Source organism: Melospiza melodia, chromosome 6 (genome assembly GCF_035770615.1).
Source record: "Melospiza melodia melodia isolate bMelMel2 chromosome 6, bMelMel2.pri, whole genome shotgun sequence".
Lineage (NCBI taxonomy): Eukaryota > Metazoa > Chordata > Aves > Passeriformes > Passerellidae > Melospiza > Melospiza melodia.
Window position 1 is genome coordinate 76,501,944 of NC_086199.1, and position 18,451 is coordinate 76,520,394.

At 37.1% G+C, this 18,451-nt stretch overlaps 1 protein-coding gene across 18 annotated transcripts in view; it reads right to left on the reverse strand.

Annotated features, from left to right (window-relative positions):
- The window catches only part of GPHN (gephyrin), a 263,372-nt gene that overhangs the window by 219,163 nt on the left and 25,758 nt on the right, over positions 1-18,451 (reverse strand). The window lies entirely within an intron of this gene.

The following is an 18,451-nucleotide window of genomic DNA, read 5'->3' on the forward strand; positions in this document are numbered from 1 at the left end:
TGTTACAATTCTCAATGAAACACTGAACTGTTTTCCAAATGTAAATTTTGACTAGGGAAATAAAAAAGAAAAGAACACAAGGAATTTCCTTCTCTCTTAATGGGAATGATACTTTACCAAAACTCAGTAATTCACAAAACCAAACCAATACAATATAAAAACACAGTGCTGTTTGTTGTAAAACTGCATACTAAATTGTCCCCAATAAGAGAATCACTAGTTAAGACTCTATTTTTTGAAAACACTATTATCCCTGCTACCAGCTCCTTGTGATACAAGCTGCTGGCTTCACTGGCCAACAGTTCTGCTGAAAATCCTCCAGAAAAAGAAAAGTTGTGCCTGAAATCCAATGCACTTTGCACGGGATCAAAACATTTGTATTTCACAAATGAGCACTCTATGATGGTCAGTTTGCATTTCAAGCAAAAAAGCATACCTGCTAAACTGAATAAGTCTGCAAACCAATAGGCTTGCTTTCTAAATCCTGAAAGAATTTTTAATTTTTAGAATTCACATACCATTTGTGAGCCTAGGCATGGAGGCAAATGACAGAGCCAAAGCACAGACAGATTTTTTTCTTCTTTAAAAATCAGCTGGCACTAGGACGAAAAGTCAGTTCACCTGAACAACCTTACTCACCAGTCTTCCTGAAATAAAGCAACTAATACCATGCATTTCTTAAGATAAAACGATGAAATGCCATTTACAAATGATACTTATTTTCTAAATTATCATTATTCTTACTGGAATAAGAAATGAGAAAACTGTAAAATCTGTATCAAGGCATGTAAATTACATGATCACTGCTGCCTGGGAATATATGCTGGATGGCTCTGCCACAGCCTGAATCTGACAAACCAAACCATTGTCCACGTGTTGTGCAACCTGCTTCTGCAGTCAGGAAGGAGGGAACAGGAGTTTTCCCTGCTTGGCAGGGTGAATCAAGCATCTTGACATCACTGTGCCATCATGCCATACCTCAGCCTCTCTACCCACTGCATCCTAATGTTCCCAAGGCCACACTCCCAGTTTCCCAGTGTTCTGCTTTAAGGGCATCCTGAACACCAAGTGACACCTGTGTATTAGCTGCACTCAGGGATTTTTCTTCCATGCGTTTGTCTCATGATGTCTCAAGGTAGCAGATGGAACATCCCGTGGCAAAAAATACCAGGAACTGAACCACAAGATCTACAAGAGCATCCTAAACCTTTAAGCAAGCGAGGTGAAACCAGCACAAGTGCAGATGGACGCAATGCACTCTCCATACAGCAGACAGGCTGAAACAATACTTTGTCCTTCAAGCCTGTACAAACGCCAAGCCTGTGTGAGAAATGTGTACTGGGTTCCATGTACATGCTGTGACAATCTCCTGTGCAAACTGACAGCTGCTCTCCTGGGAGCACCAGTCCCGTAGTGCTGGAAGTACAAATCTTCCTTATCTATTTTGCATTCCACCTCTGCTATACTCTTCCTCCACAGAAAAATGGATATAAATATACCCTTTTAAAAAAATATTCCTCCTAAAAATAGTCACCAGCATTTATCTACAGATTGGTGAAATGGCCCAGCTGTAGAGTCCAGCTTGCAAAAATAACTTCTGATATGGTGTGAAGGATCTTGACTAGTAGGTGAAAATAGAAGCATGATATTTAGAAACCAATTCTAGTATTCTGAGTAACATAGACTAACTTCAGGTTTTAGAAACTGCTAATTTAGACTTTTAGAAATTGCTAGACATACAGCTAGGGCCTGAAAACTGTGCATAGTCTGGTCATCTGGAATAAAAATGAAGAAAAGAGGCTGGTTGCCCCTGTTTCTTACAAGTATTAAAACTAGGGTGATTATATCCTCCACTAAACATCAAAAAATTTCCCCTATTAATTTTGCTCCCTGGCTCCTGTCCCTGTCCATCAGTGACAATACCAATACAAGCAATAACCCAGTCACTTGCTGGGCCAACAAACTTAACACAGAGTACTGCGGGTCAGGTTTTAGTCACACCAGCAGGAACGAAAACAGGCAAATGCCAGGAAAGAATGGGAGCCCTCTACCAGTCATTCAATTGTTTTAATACAGTGACATTTAGATTCATTATTTCAGTTTCCCATTAATCATGCCAATCAACAAGATGTAAAAGTGAGTGTTCTCCCTTTAAACTCCCCATGAATTCCGCATTTCATTCGCTGCATATTGTCACTACTCATCTCCATGGAAACAGTTGTGATGGGAAAAACTCACTGGTATATTGTATCACCAAGTGAATCAGACAAGACTAATTAAAGACAACTCTTTCTAAATATACATACAGCCTGCAAACCCAGAATACTAAGAAAATATTTTCAAAACGCTTTTACAGGCAGAGCTTTATTAAAACTAGTAGGACAGTCTTATGGACAGATGCACAGGATTGCAGTACATAGTACCCCTATCAAAAACCTTCTTTACTTAACCTATAACAGTTCAAAGTCTCTTGCTGATATTTAATGTCTGTATATATAATATTTTAAATGGCAGATGGCAGTTAAGACCATTTAACCACAACAAATTTGTACAAAACTATTCATACAATGTACTTCACAAACCATGCACATACAACGAGTCTCCTACATTTTTTCAATTTTTGAAGACATCCCATGATATCTATTACTAAGAAAAACTGCAAATATACTGTAGAAACCAACTCATAAACAGGCCCTGGGTGCGATTACAAGAGAAAGCTGCCAAAAAGTGACATCCATACAGACATCTTAACTTTTCTGCTGGGTATTTTCACAGCTACCTCACTGTTCTTTAAGCCATTTACTTACCAATTCCTGTGGTATTCATAGAATTCACTAAATATGAAAGGAAATGAACTAAAAAAAAAATCACTGTAGAAATCTCCTATTACATTATCTCTTTTTCAGTTTAAGTAGTCACTCAGCATTTTAACGGTTACTTAGGGATGAAGGATATTTCACAATTTCAAGCTGACAAGCAATTCCCAAACAGCTTCATAAGCATTCAGTTTGTATTTTTGCATCCATATTAATTAAAATTAAATTTTAAAACAATTGTAAATATAGATTTGGGGGGTTTTTTTCTTTAATTAATATAAGCATTAATGCAGAGAAAGGAAAAAGTATCTTTACTTAAATTAAAAGTGACATCAAAGTTACAAGACATTTCAAGGTCCAGAAGGAATACATAAAGTTAGGAGAGAGGGGAGGTGCCTTACACAAAGAAACTCTAATTAATGCAGCCTGGTTCCTAATTAATGCAGCAGGACGTGGACAACACCTCTTCAAACACAAGCCACTGTCTGTTCTGGAAAGAGCTGCTTACCTCAGGCACAGACCCAGCCTAATGAAATTACTGATCCTATATCCTGTGCTATCTTGGGCTCTCATTGCCACTTTCTGCACCACGTTTCAATGCACAACCTAAACCAGTCCTTGCACACCTGTAGACATCTTTAAACGCATCCTAAGAAAACCAAGCATTTTAGATTAATGCATTCATAGCAGCAAAATGAAAAGCCACCTCCAATTTAAATTATATGCTATCAAAAATACACATTTGTGCTTCATATTAATAAAGATGGTACTACAGAATACAGTATCCAAAAATATATAGTATTTGGAATATGACATTATTCTGATGCAAGACACTAAATTTTCATATCTACACTTATATGATACAAATTTTGTGTAAATAGAAGCAAGTTGTTCAAGTAATACATGTGCTTCAAATTTGACAACCAAAAGAAAAGACTACTTACTGTAAGATTATTTTTCCTGCTACCATGTCAGAAGGGATTTTAAACTTTTCTGCATGACTTACTGTCTTCTTCACTCAAAATCTTAAATTCTATTAATTTAAATGGCTCTTTTTATGAGCTCAAATGCACTCTTTACAAATAATGCAACAAACATACAGTTATGCAAAATAAAATAGCTGATTTCATAAATGAAAAGAAATTTAAAGCAATTACCAATGGCAAATGCAACTATTTTATTGCAACACCAGCATAAACAAGTGCTATTCAGAAGATTCTTAAAAACTAAGCATAGGTTATCTAAGCAAAAATGTGTCAAATTACTAGGAAGATAGAGTTATTGAAAAGAAAATTAATAAAACTGTATTTGAACAAAAAGATAACAGAATAACTGGCATCCTAAGTGCTTCCCATTCAATGCAAAACAAGGCATTCAGGAAGACAGAGAATTCATAAGCACACAAAGGAAATATACTGGAATGCAGCCTGATACACGTGGGCAAACTCTCACAGCCAGGAGCCACTAACCAAAAAGACAATCAATCCAAAAGTAGTTTGTTTTTCCTTGTAACAGTCTCAAAACCAACAACGTTTTGGCTTGATATGGGGCCTATATGCTAATGTCCTACAAAAACATCAAGTTTGTGGAGAAGTAAAGAACCTTTCAACTTTAGAACACTTCTGCTGTCTTCTCAAGCACCTGTCATTGTGCTTACGTGACTTGTCCCAGCCACTATCAGGACAGGGACAAGTAAAGTAGAAAGACGTGAGATTTGATGAAATATGAAGATTTTATGTTACTTATTATAAAATTATGACCAACAGTTTTCCATGAGCTGCAAAATTAACTCATTTAATTCAGATTTCTGTATTTTATGGCTTTTCTAAATAAAGTATTATGCATATTTATTATGTACTAAAATTTAACATGAATGCATGGCTCAAAAGAGTTAGCCTGTACTGTTAAACATGATGTTCTAAAAGAATATTCATTTCACAGTGAAATATGAGCACAAAAGAAACAAACAAATATATAAAAAGAAACCAATCCCCAACTCATGAACAACAGTATGTAAACACTGTTTATGACTTTGCTAACCTCCTAGAAGTCAACTATTTTGGATGCTTATGCAAATGCATCATATTTCTAAGCAAATACTTAAAAGAGATACCTTTTGCTTGACAGAAGTATGAATCACATAAAAATTAAAGATCCTCCTCTTGGCAACCCCAATATTAATTTTTCCACATATCTTAAGCATTTTAATACAAAATTCCAATTTTTTTAACATAACCAAAATGCTAATACTAAAAAAACCTACCAAACCTACATTATTATAAGCCATGAACAACACAATGTAATAATGCACCTCTGTATCTCTAAAAATGAGTCTCACCAACAGTTGCACTTTAACATTTTTAGCTGTTCAGCAGTATTTGCAGGGCCTTCCATTTTTGGTAAACACTTGCATAAATCAACAGATTGAAAATCAGAAACTTAAGGAAGAAAAGTGGTAAATTCTAGTTAAACGGATTGGAACAGATTAAAAAAAACCAAACTATTTCGTGCATATCCAGAAGTTTGAGATGTACTACTATAACCTCATGGAGTTAATTTAGAACACACAGCAGTGATTCTCAAGGAAAAGAAATGAAGCTTGCCAGTAAATTTTTTCCTTCTCTTATCTTGAAAATCTAGTGCAGTTTGCCTACATAAGTACTCCCTAAGAGATCAGCAACTGCAGGAGGCCAGTGCAATGCCAAACAGCCCCAAAACATAACAATATTTTCATCTTATTGTTTATAGAGATCATATAAGACCTTCAGGTCAACATTTGCCTTTATTGCTTCATCTTACACAAGTAAAAAGGGAGTTCTCTTTCTTGATCCCTAACAGCTACAAGAACCATCACGATTTCTTGAACAGTCTTTTCCTCATACACAAACCCTACATGCATTATGAGACAAAGACATTCTCATTATTAAGTGGTATCTCAAATTTTTACAGTATGCAAGTTAGCACCAGCACCAATTTTCAAGAATTCTCTGTGCCAAAATTCTGACACCTGACATACCTAGAGCTTACTTTAAACAAACAAGTAAAACCTAAATATAAATATACGTCTACACATAAACACATACACAGAACCATAACAATAATACCTTACAAGCCAGAATCTGTGGCAAGTTTAATGATCTACAATCAAATAAAGGATTTTGGTTATTTCAAACTGCAACTAAAGCTTTTTCATTCACTTCTCAAAATCATGTAGAAATACAGACATAAAAATAGGTACCTTACCCTTCACAATTAATCCATATAGCAAGCTGAATTTATATTTGTTACAGCCTCTTTTTTAATAACTCTGAATGACTCAATTGATAAGTTGCCAGCAAGGACGACTTCCCATTATCAGTCAGGTAACATCCTGACAGTGGCAACCATTAAGCTGCTGTAGAAATGCAGCAGATCACATCTACCTTGCAAATTCTTATGTTGCATTATCTGGGTACCCAAAGATACTAAGCCTACGTAGCATGAAAGCCAGTTTGTTTTGTACCTGCAGGTAAGATGATGCAAAAGCATCAAAAAAACATCCAAACAACATCCAAAATTTTGTGGTAGTCTTGTAGGTTGTGGCCCATTAACCTCTTTCAAAACTGCTTGAAACAAAATATTATTCTCATCCAAAACCTGTTCTATGTTACATATCTCAGTTAGGAGAATATATGCCATAGCAAATACCTCAAAGAAGTAAAAATGCATGTTTTAGCTGATGCCAACATATGCATGGCTTGCTCAAAAAAAAAAAATTCACAGATTACAAGGAAGTAGAGATTAATAATTAAGAAGCTTAGCAAGGAAATAAAAAATTATGACAGTAAATAAACTACATAGGAAATAAGACTAACCTGTCAAATCCCTCAATCCTACTTCTGAAATGGTTTCAGGGGAAAGATCATGGGCAAGGAATGGAGAGAAAATGGTACCCAAATGGGTGTTTTAGGTAGTACTCAGGAGCAAATGTTTAATTTCCTTCTTTCTTATAGAACAAGTACTAACAAATTGAAAGCACCTTTCAATTCTAGGGATCAGAGTTTCAAGGAAACAAAGCAATGGTGAAAACTAGACATATGCTGGAAGGAAGCAACATAATATAATGAAATACTTTTTCCTCAAAGGACTCATTGAACAAGAAAACAGACTGAAAAGATCCCCTGGATCAGAGAAGTCATGAAGAATACGTGTTTCCACTTGAAACATTTGGCCATATCAGGAGTGGAAAGAAGAGAAGGGGATAGGCATGAATAGCTGAACAAACAGCTAGAACAATTTCTAGAATATCAGACTAAAAAGGCATATCTCAAAAGTGAATTTAGAAGAGTAGAAATGAAATGTCTTAACATCAAAAAGTTTCCATGGGATGCAGAGAGAAACACACGTGGGCTGCTATCTTTTTCCTTGGCAGATGTTCTCAAACATCAAGATGAAGTATTTAGTGTTTTGTGAAAAACCTGTTGAAGACAAATTTCTGGCACCAAGCATGAGGCAAAACTCAATTCATTTGCAATTTTTTATTATAGCTTCTGTTCTGCTTCAAAATCGCTTGTTTCTGATAAAAAGATCTCCACTCCAGCACGCTTATTTATGTGGAATAGATATCCTTGAAAGGATCACCAAGTACCCAGAGCTTACACACATGCATGTTCAGCAATTGTTTGCACTTTTGTCCAATGGAACAGCTCATAAATATATTTTTTCCCATTTACAGCCCAAAGATGATTTACCTTTGGCGGGCAGCTGATGTGCCTTTCATAAAGACGGACAAAGTTCGTCACACTTTCTGAGATTCCTACACACCACACATGTTCCTAGGATTTACCATCACTAATGAATGAGTGGGCATTATTCCGCAGTGGAGGTTTTCAAATTAAAAGAATTATCTCAAGAGACACTTCACTTGTCTGTATTTCAGATCTAAGAGGGAGACAAAGCACCATATATTCAGACTAGGTTTTACAAGGTACCCTTCTAAAATAAACTTCTCAATGGTAATTGAGTACTTTTAATCATCTTAGTCCAGCTTCCAAGTTTGGTACTATTGATCTACTGCTAATCATGTAGCCCATATAATTTTCTACTGACTTCTCTATTTATTTTTATTATTTTTACCCCAAAAGGAAAACCAGAAGCCTTCAAGTACTATTTTAGGTTCTGAATAAGCAGTTTGTTTAAAACATATTTTTACTACTGTACTTCAACCTGTTGTAAGCAGTCCTGATTAACTGACAAAAGGCAAGAGGTGTCCTGACCTGTTCCACCAAAAGAGAGATGATCAGTGGGGAAAAGAAATGCACTATATACCAAGACAGGCAACAACCACTACAGACCATGTACCAAATCACATAATGAAGCATCAGTTCTTAGAACAATTCAAAAAGTAATTTTGATGTATCTTGGAATTTCCAGGGTCATTTAGAGCAGCTAGGTATTGCTAGGTCACAAGCCTCCCAGGAATATTCCTCAAATACACAGACAGGCAAGCAGGACACAAAAGACACTAGAGAGTAGAATCCCCTTCAAGGAGATTATCTCTTCCTGTCAGATAATGCAGATTCTAACACCATTGCCAAGGTATTCACCTGGTGGGGCGGAAGAGACACAGCAGTCTAAATACACAGACACCCTTCTTGTTGTGCATCACCAAGGAAGATTGCACTCACTGGTTAAGGCATTCAGGATGGCCAAGCACACACCAGGTTTATGTCAAAGTTCTGTACCACAGAACATATTCATTTTCTCTCAGGATATGTATAGAAATATAGGTCTTTTAAAATTGATCAGATGAAGGAAGTAACTTGGAGCTTAAAGGTTTCCACAACACGTTTTTTGTTTGTGTCTTAGGTTGCAATGCAAGATGCAACCCAAAGTATGCATTCTATCATCATCTGTTAAAACCAGGTGGGGTGTGTTCTTTATCTCTTCCACAATGCATCATCCCTTCAGGAGACATCTTCTGTTAATGGGCCATTGGGTCTCACTGCATGACTGATAAAATTACATCATCCCATTGTAAAGTACTCCACCCAGGGGGAAGAGCCAAGCATTTCCACCTGGATATAATCTGAGATTTGGAACACCACAGGCAGCCTTTTCCACTGGATTCCCAGGGGAAGACCAGGCCCATCTACACCACCACTGGACCATCAGAAGAAAACCACACCCTTCTATAGGATCAATGCTTCAACAGAAGCCCATCAGTCACTCCAGGAGGACTGCAGCCACCATTTATTCAGACTGCTACCAACACCCTGACCAACAGTGTCAGGCTGTATTCTGACTATATCAGTGGTTTTGTACTACTGCATTTTATTTTCATTTTCCTATTAAAATTGTAGTTTTGACTTAGGAGCTCCCACTGGTTTGCTTTTAAACCAGTACAGCTGGTTTGAAGAAATGGCTTTCAAAGCCAAGGAATAAAGTCATGAGTACACTTTGTAACTGAAGTTTAGCAGAAATATCAGCTTAGAGTGTCAAATTCTTGTCTCTTGCTCTCACCTTGACTGCCCCTTTTGCTGTGCCAACAGAACAATTTCTGCAGCAATTTTATAAACAACAGATAAGCCAAACACAATCATGAAACCATAAAAAAAATATGAAGGACACACTAATCTAACTCACATTGCAGTTCCACAAACTGCTTACAGGCACAAACAGGGAGTTGGACTTGGTGTACAAACACCCAGTAAAGGGGAGGGAGAACCACAATTGCTACAAAAGGATTGTTCAGTCTTTCTGATTTCAATGCAGCTTTATCTTTGAGACAATTCCTTATCAAATTTCAAGCAAGAATGAATACATTTTAATAAAATAAGTAATACAGGATACAGACAATAGTCCATAATCCTTGTAATTAGAAGAAAAAAATTGAGTTATAAAGCTGACTTTACCCACTGTGGAATATAAGAAGCAGGGTGTGATATTAAAATATGACTCAGTGACCCAGGGGATATTCTGTATAAGGTATGTCATGTATGCTTGGCAATTCAGAGCAGAAATACTAATCTCCATACCAACATTAACTGTGCCTGGTTCATGTCCCTGTTGTACGATTTCTAGAAGCATTGCCATTTAAAGATTAGTCATGCCTCTGGAACAGTTTGCAGGTTGCAAAGACTAATTCACTATCTGTAATTAGAGCTCTGCCCATGTTATCAAGATGTAACACCAGGCACAGGAAAACAATCCTGGAATGGGAAGCTTTACTTGTAAAGTTCTCAGGAATAAAACAATCCGCTTAGAATATTACATAAAAGAAAACAGCACCTGAAAAATCTGTTACTGTTTCAGAAAAAAAGTCAATTTAAACAAGTCAGAGAACATAGCAAAGGCTGCTCTGGACTCTCCACAGCTCCCTTGAAAGTCTAACATCCAAGAGCCACTCCTGTCAAAGTAATGTTCCACAAATCAGAAGTCCTTTTCTGTCCCTGCCAGCAATTTCAGTGAATGAAAAAGCAAAATACCTGGACTTATGTGGTTTTTTTTTAACATCAGAAGTTGAGAAATGGACCTAAGGGTGTCTGTCTGCTGCAGAAGACAAGTCTGAGAATTGAAATGTTTTAGGCAAAGCATAGCAACAATAAAAATGGTAAAAGCATGTCAGAGATAAAACGGAGTTATTTGATGGAGGTGGGGGAAGGTACTTATTCAAAATTATTCATATCACAAAGGCAAATGCATATGTAACAGCAAGTCATCCAATGACATACTACTAAAAATAAGACTTTAATCAGTAGAAAATTTAGTTGCCTGACCACAAGTATCAATAAATTCAGCAAAACAAACTCAATTTACAGGAGATTTAAGAACTTAATTACAGTAAACCATCTCCCTAAAAATAACTTTTTCTTTCATTTAGCAAAATTGAAACTAGAACTCTCTCACAGCTTGTCCCTTGAGGGCTACACATATGACCATCTTTCATAGTGCATGAAAGAAATTTTCAACTCAACAAGTAGATCTTTTTTTTCCTCACAGAAAATGTATACAGGTATCACTACTGGGATTTAAGTAGTAGAGGATACTGAAGAAGGCAAAATTCAACAAAAATGTTACGTTAAGAAAAAAAAATAATTACTACTACTGCTGATGACTGTAAAGTTATGTTTAAATAACCTCTCTGTTGGAAAGAAGATCAAAGGAGTTGTGTTGTTAGAGTCATTTTTGAAAAACAGCACACTTTTAGCATTCTTAATTTGCTGCCACATAATATATTTTACAGCCATGTAAATATCATGGCTCCTAGAAGCACTGTTCAATTTCTGGCTGGGCAGATCTTCTTCTTGTCTACATAGAAAATATCCATTGATCCAAGACTTCCCTGTCCATTACTAGCAGATAGGACCAAACAAACACAAGAGCTTCAGTTCAGTCTGGTGGAAGTCTCTAGTGCTCTCACATCCCAAGCATGCTTCTTCTATGGGTGCCTCAGGCGTGGACAGGGAGTAGGCAATAGTCAGAACAGGAACACAATGTCCACTTTGGAAAAAAAGTTCTAGCTGCTCACTGTTATGTTCTACAAGGACAAATCAATAGCAAGCATTCCACGTCTTTTAATGGATAAATAACAGTCATGTGGAAGGGGAGGACTTAAAATTTTAAGATTGCACATTTCTATTCTCAGAAAGATTAAGTATGAAAGCCATTAATCCAGAAAGAGAAATCAATAGTTGAAGGAAGAATATTTAGATTCTATTAAAGGGCATTAATACATTGCCACTTAAACCTGAAACCTCCCCCATCATGCATTTTTTTCAACTACTATGTTTTCAAGTCTAATGATAATTGGTACTATTCAGCTCAAACACTAAGTTCAGACTTCTAGCCTGCAGAGGTAAAATTATGTTCACAACTGACTAGAAATACAAGTGTAAGAAGCTGCTTAAAACATCCTTTCCAAGCCCCTCACATTGACAGGAGTAGAAAGGTTTATTGTGGATATTTTTCCAAATTCCTTTTACATTGTCACAACTTGTTTAATTATAGACAAGCCATATAAAAACACTAAGCCACATAGAGTTCCATTAACAAAGCAAATCCTAAAAACATTCTCCCCTCTGCCCTTCACAGTAATTTGAAACGTGCTTATCCACACTGTTAGGGATAGGATGCTCTCTTTGTACAAGATGACAAGAGTAGAACATACAAAAAGAAACAGGCAACAAAGGAGGAGAATAAAAGCATAACTCACTGACAAGGCTAAGGAAGACTTGTTTTGCTGAACATAAATGACAACAAGAAAATATCCTATGGGTATTGTTAGTGAGAAAGAAAGTTCCGGAAGACAAGATTCTTCTGGTGGATGGGTAAAACGAGCCCAGTGATAATGATGCAGAAAAGACTGAAACGTCTCATTTTTTCCTGTTCCATAGAGAAAGCTTGCTCCCAAATAACTGCAGGTACTGACAGGGTTTAGGAAAGGGCAGGGAAACTAACACTATGGGACCAACAGTTTTGGAATACTTAGTGCAGCTGCATTCAGACCCCTGGGGCTAGAAGGCATTCACCTAAGGCAGCTGAAAAGTTTGGCCAATGTGATTACGAGATTGCTAACAGCTACCAAAAATTCTAACAGTTGAGGCCTTTAAGGGGTCCTAAGGCTTCAAAAAAGGCTAATCTCTAAAAAAGTGAAGAGCCTCACAGAACAGGCCAGACAACATCAACTACACAGAACCCCGGGTGGAGGATGCCCTCCTAGAGTCAGGTTTCAATCACAAGATGGACAACAAAGTAACCAGAAACAGCCAAAATTGTTTCACCAAGGTCAAATTACCAACCCGACTGCCTCCTTTAATGATATGACTACTTAGGTAGCGAAGGTAAAAACTACGGATTACATGGAACCAAATCCCAGTAAGGTTTTTAGGCACCATCTCATACAGCATTGCCTGGAAGCTGAGAAGCACAGAGTGGAAGAGTAAACTGTTAGGTTAAAAATGAGGCATTCTGCCTAGATCAAAAAGCAACAATAAATTAGTCAATATTCACTTAGCAGCTTGCAAAGACCAGAATACCAAAGAGGTTAATATTGGGGCCCAAATGGTTGATATTAAATTGTGCTGCAGTTTTTCTCATTCATTTATTTTTTTTCTTAAATTAGTACCCTGAAAGATGAGACAGCCCACACACCTAGAAATTTGTACAGAGCATTGCATCACAGAGAACAGCTGATCAGACCAACTTCAGAGCTTCAAGCCAGGCAACCTAAGCAAAATAAGAAGGTTACCCAACAGATCCAGGGAAGTTACTATCCCTTCCTGTTGTCATTGTATTGCAAAAGTTCCCATACCTTCTTGGTGATTTCTCATGCACAGCTCCTCACAGCACAGCCAACAAACTCCAACTCCCTCCTCACCCAGCTAAGCCACTCTTTTGTAGCACTCATCATCTTATTGGACACAGCTGTGGCCTGTTAAGGGCAGGCCTGTTCCTAATCTTTGGTGATTAGTGCAGCTGCAACTCCTCAGGTGTGAGGCTACCTGCTGCACTGTTTTCTTACATTCTGTCCCTCCACACCTTCCTACTCTGCATCTGAACAGCGTGTTCAGTTTTGGATCTCTAGCTGAAGAGTAATGTTGAAAAATTAGAGAGGGTCTAGCAGAGACCACCAAGGTGGTCAGGAGGCCAGAGCAAATGCACAAAGATAGATTGTGGGAGTTCAACTTAGTCAACCTGGCAAAGATGAAGCTAAAGTGCTACCTAGTAGCAACGCAAAACTATCCAAAGTGTAATTCCAAATTATTGCATCAACAATAAAAATGTGGCTTGGCTATTCAGATTGAGCACAATACCTCTAGAGGTTCTACCCAAACAATTTCTATGATTCCATATGACAGCTCATTGTTCTACAAATTCTAGAGAAAATGATGACTCTTTTTTAAGACAGGCAAAATTTTCATTTCTACAAATGTAAACTTAACTTGGGTTAAGTTACTTTAAAAGCTCTCCCATTATTAAAGAACTCAGTCATCCTAAGTAAATATCTTAACAACACTTGAGCTTAGGAGACTACAAAGAGATTTTTTTAAAAGCAAAGAAGCACATTTGTTACTGTTAAGAGTCCTTATGTGTGTCCTGGTTTCACCTGGGATAGAGTTAATTTCCTTCTTAGTAGCTGCTATAGTGCTGTGGTTTTGATTTAGAACAAAAATATAACATTGATAACTCATTGATGTTTTAGTTGTTGCTAAGTAGTGGTACTCTAAATCAAGGATTTTTCAGTTTCCTATGTTCTGCCAGCGAGGAGATGCACAAGAACTGAGAGGGAGCATAACCAGGACAGCTGACCCTAAGGAGCACCATCTGGCTAAAGGAATACCATCTCACTGAAGCTCATGCCCAGTATATGAACTAGGAGGAATCATTCGGGACAGGCTGGGCATCAGTGTGCCACTGTAATGTGCAGCACTTGCTTCTCTTCAGTTCTATTCTACTTGGAATAAACAGGAATTTATTCCCATTGGGACAAATAATATAGGAGGGTTAATGACTTGGGGTGGGGGGGTTGAGATTTAACAGCAATAGTTGATCAGGGCAGACCTTGGAGAAAAGCCAAGTAGGAACTATTATGGCATTGATTGTGCTTTCCTTGTCTTTGTGTTTTGTTTTGGGAGGACTGGCAGTGGGATCCAATCTTTAACCTTATTATGGTGATGGCCTCTGCTGCAGGGTCAGGCGGCTGTTGAGTTTATCCTCCTTTGTATCGTTAATGTTACTTATGGGGGTTTTGGGTAGGATATTGTTAGGTTTTGTTAATTCTTGTCTCTTTAGCTATACTTAGTCATAATTAGTATTATTCTATTTTATTTTGTTTCAGTTATTAACCCGTTCTTACCTTAATCCATGAGGCTGTTTGGGTTTTTTATAAGATTCTGCTCCCCACAGCAGGGAGGAAGGAGGGGAAAGCCAGCGAGCAGCTGCACGGCTCCTTTGCTGCTGACTCGGGTGAAACACCAAGTTACTTCATTAAACAGACAAACCTGAGATCTGCAAGAAGCGTTAATACATCCTGCTACAGCATGACCAAATTCCACTGAGACCTTTTCATAATCATCGACCTTAAAATTACTTTAAAAACATGCAAAACACATTGCAGCAAAAAACCATAACTTTGTTAACAACAGAGAAGTTACTCAGCACATTTAGATGGGCTTTTCCAGAATTTAGAGGTAATAACTGCTATATTTTAGAAGAATTTGCTTAGACTCAAATCACCGGTGAGTATTGTTTCAACTGGTCAGAGGGACAACTATCAAGAGGTTTGAACAAAAGGTAAGGATTATTGCATTCCTGAAGCAACAAGACATGTTCCTTTACCCTGAAAAGCTACTGAAAACAGCATGCAGTTCTGTCTTCAGAACTCTAACAAAGCTGAAAGAATAATGTAACAGAAATACAAAACTGTCATCTGTTTTTTCTTATGGACAGTATTATATCATTGACTCTTACCATCTTTAAACTATTTTCATATATTCCTTTACAATTTTTATTCAAAAAATTACCACTTCAAAAATCTAAAACATGCCAAAAGCTTTGTAAGAAAATTTTTACTTTTAACACATGCACATCTCTCAAAACTCTTTTGATATCATCTCTCAGACTAACTCTAAAATTTGATGTAGAACTCTAAAATTCTGAGAAGAACAACAGCCTGTGTTTTTCAAACCAAAGCCCTCCATCTGCCTGCACACTCTAGACCTGTTCCATGCATTCAAGTTGTCCATGGCAGCACTACCCCACAATGGTAAAAAAACCCCAAAAAAACAAAAAACCCCCAAAAACCAGCAAAATAAACCCAAACCTTTAAAACAGACTATTCAGTAAAGTGAATGTTATTTGTTCAGCCAGTCACTTGCATAGAACTGCAAGCTGCATTCTTCTTGAAAAGCATCAGCTCCCTTTCACAAAACTACCTACAACCTGCCAAATTTAGGACGGCAAAGTTTCTTACAAAGTAAGAAGCAGACCAACTTAATTATTACTGATGGGGAAAGGCTGACAACAGGCTGAATTAATGGGATTCTTGAGAGCAATGTTCAAGTAAAAATGCTGGAAAATTTTTTGATAAAAATGTTGATTTTGAAAATACTTAAACCTCATGCCCATTGAATAACTGGTATCTACTATAAATTTTTCTTTCCCATGCCTAGAGAACAAAACTGTAGTAGAATGATGGTTATACACAGCACAGGGAGCTTATATTGCCAAAATCTCAAGGCCAAGATTAGAAGCAGGGGAATGGGCATCAAGAATACTGCCAATCCATCTATTACTGAACTGGCAAGAATTTCTACTGCTTGATGAAAATAAAGCAGAACTCTTTTACCTTCTTGCCAAAATTAGGGTGAAGTCTATAGCAGAAGGCAAGAAGCCAGTATCTACAGATGGCCAATGTGCTGGGCAACCCTGTTCTGGTTGAGATCTGCATTTTCCTGCACAACCCTATCAAAGAGTGATGCTACAGATGGACTAAATAAGCCAAGGTCTACCCTAGAGTTCTGAAATGCAGAGCTAAATCAATTATAGTCGCTCAGGTTATTATTTATTGACAGGTATTTCAGATGACATAACCTGTAACAGGCTGGGACTGCGGAAGGCACAGTGTGCACACACCACACCACAGACCTTTCTGCCAGATCCAGCTGGCTCAAATGCCTCATCAGCATCTCACACCTTGGACAGTTATGGCACAGATTCTGCCCTCATCTCTAATGGCAAAAGGACGCGTGGAGCATGCAGGTGATGCTTCTGGCATCCTTCATCGTCGCACTACATTCTTACACTGCCCGCACCTTTTTCTCCACTTTTATTAAAAAGAATTATACATTCAAATAAAATCTTTTGTTTGGGAAACAGAGCTCCCAGCTTCCATTTCTCTAGCTGTTCTGCAGCCCAGAATACTTTCTGATTTTTTACTCCTGATTTTTGACCCTGATATATGACACTGTTTCTAAAAAACTCATATATACTTTTAACTTATAAATATTAATGAATGTAAATGCTATTAATATCAATCACAAGTAAGTAGCACAGCTTGACAGCAGAGTAACACTGTATGAGAAATCAGGGTATACTAAATAAATAAGACAAAAGAGTTTACAAATAGTTAGCTTCTGAAGTATTTTCAGACTTTTATCTAATTCTCAGTAGCTTTTAAAACATCGACAAAATCCTAGTGTAAGTGCAGTTAATATCACACCTTTGTTATTTACACTAAATTCAGAAGGTGTATGTCTGTGATAATCTGAAACTGAACTTTATTTACCATTTAGGGTGCAAAATATGCTGGCTGTTTGCTCTGTAGTCCTGCAATGAAGATCACTTGCACGCTCTGACCACAGATAATTACACGTGCTGTTTCTTTGCACTCTGCCAACTGTATTCACTTGTTCCCTCACCACCTAAAGCACAATCCTGTGAAGACTTACATATTCATTTCCACTGAGAGCACCAACATGTATAATTGAAGTTAATGGGAAAACTCACAACAAAATGCTAAATATGTGTAAGTAGTAAGTCTTCACAAAGCTCTTCCACCCCTAAATTTAGAACATTTAAGCAGCATTTTTTCTAGTGTAAATATACTCACAACAGTATTTAAGCATCTGTAAAACAAATTAGACATTGAGAGTGCTTCCTAATAATTCTAAATATGACTTGCATTGCAAAAGTAGTTGGTGGTCCCAAGATTAGGATTTCTAGTCTGAAAAACAGACACAACAAAGACAATTAAGCAAAAAGGCTTGTGTTACATAAAGACTGAATAAAGAGTGCAGTGTTTTGCATTCCTATTAGTTTCAATGTAATGGTGCTAATTAGAAGATACTTCTGCAAGGAGCTTAGAAAGTAACATATTAACATTCACCATTCAATTTCCCCCAAGTCCTTGCATTCTATTTCGGTCTTGGGCACCAAGTATCCAGCCTATTCTTACAGATACCTCCTGTGATTCAATCCTAGGAAAGTGAATCTCATTCACAACTAAAGACTAAAGAAATACAACTGTTTTCAACCTAATCTGTTAGACAATTCCTCCCTGACCCCAAATTAATAACCCTGATCTTAAAACTAAGATTACTAGTAAGGCCATGCAGCTCTTAGTATCACTAAGAACAACGGGAAAATCTCAGTTTTAGTGGCAATCAATATGAAATGTACTTTACAGAATAATAAAGTGTTTTTAAAATCTCAAAGAAACCAGTAGAATCCCTAAGTATTTGACAGTTGCCAATTTTTTTTTTCATACTTGGGCAAATCTATGTGCTAATTTCCATAAAATTATGTAAAAATAAAAGTGGCATATGCTACCTTGATTCTAAAAATGGCAAGCAAAGTCTTCTTACAGCTACTGTAAAAAAAATTAATTGATCACTACTATATAGTAAACTACAAAGACTAGAACTACAAATTTTATCCAAATATAGGTTAACTTTGAAGACATTGCAACGATATGTATAATTAAAACTACTAACCCATAATTTCATTTATGCCTCCTGCAACTTGACATATGAGAAGCAATAAATAGCACAGAAGCTGGTTTGTACTATCTTATGTTAACCATCACAGCCTGCAGAGCTGATTCCTACATGATTCTGTTTGTGAATGCCTCTACTGAGAAGTCTGACAATTTATTC